Genomic DNA, 958 nt, shown 5'->3' with positions numbered 1-958 from the left:
GTGGGGTATTTAAAGCTAATTCGTAACCCGAATTTTAGCTCACAACTCAAAGGAAAAAATCAGCAGAGAGACGGCTCGTATCTCAAAAAACTCGTTAGTCGGGACACTCGTAAGTCAAGGCCCCACTGTATGTATGTATGTACACACACACACACACAGTAGAGGCCTGTTGTAGGAAAAGATTCGTGCAATAGGCCGTCCCTTGCCCTGGCTGCCGGCACCGGTTTTCCTCCGACACCAAGGACCGAGGCCTTCACTCCCGCTGGAGCCGCCTTCAGTCTTCGCTACTCCACTTCTCGCCTACATATGAAAATTAACCGCCATATTTCTTGGTGGCTAATTTGCATATCACGCTGATTAGCCAATGGGAGGCGTAGCGAAGGTAAGGGGAAATATCCTATTTGTCTATTATTAGATTAGATACATATATATACACATACATACACACACACACACAAACACATATATGGCTAATATAAAAATTGTCCTCTCGGAAGTATGACCCGGAGAGGAGTTCCATCATTCCCTATGATGTGCACTGACCACCAGGGGCCGGTCCAAAGGAAGGATAGAGAGCAGAGATAGCGGTGGGGCACTAATGGAGGGAGGGAAGGAGGAGTGGGGAGGGTGAAGACCAGGCCTAAGGACCCTTCTCATGCACATATTTCGTGGACTAGGCCTCTAGTGTAGACTATAGAATATTCTAGAAAATGATTTTTAAAATATTACTTTCTGATATTACCTTCATTAGTGTAGACAAAATGTAATGTGTGCAAACACTGAGTTCCTAATTCACATACATCAAAAAGTGTTTCTTTTCTACACCAAGGAATTCCCCGTTTGTTCCTTTTTAAAAAACTACATATATTTATTCCTTTTAGAGAGGAAGACAGGAGAGAGAGAAAGAAACATTAATGAGGAGAGAGAATCATTGATCAGTTGCCTCCTGCACACCACA

Source organism: Myotis davidii, unplaced genomic scaffold, assembly GCF_000327345.1.
Source record: "Myotis davidii unplaced genomic scaffold, ASM32734v1 scaffold2656, whole genome shotgun sequence".
NCBI classification, from domain to species: Eukaryota; Metazoa; Chordata; class Mammalia; order Chiroptera; family Vespertilionidae; genus Myotis; species Myotis davidii.
This window is presented reverse-complemented; position numbering follows the sequence as displayed.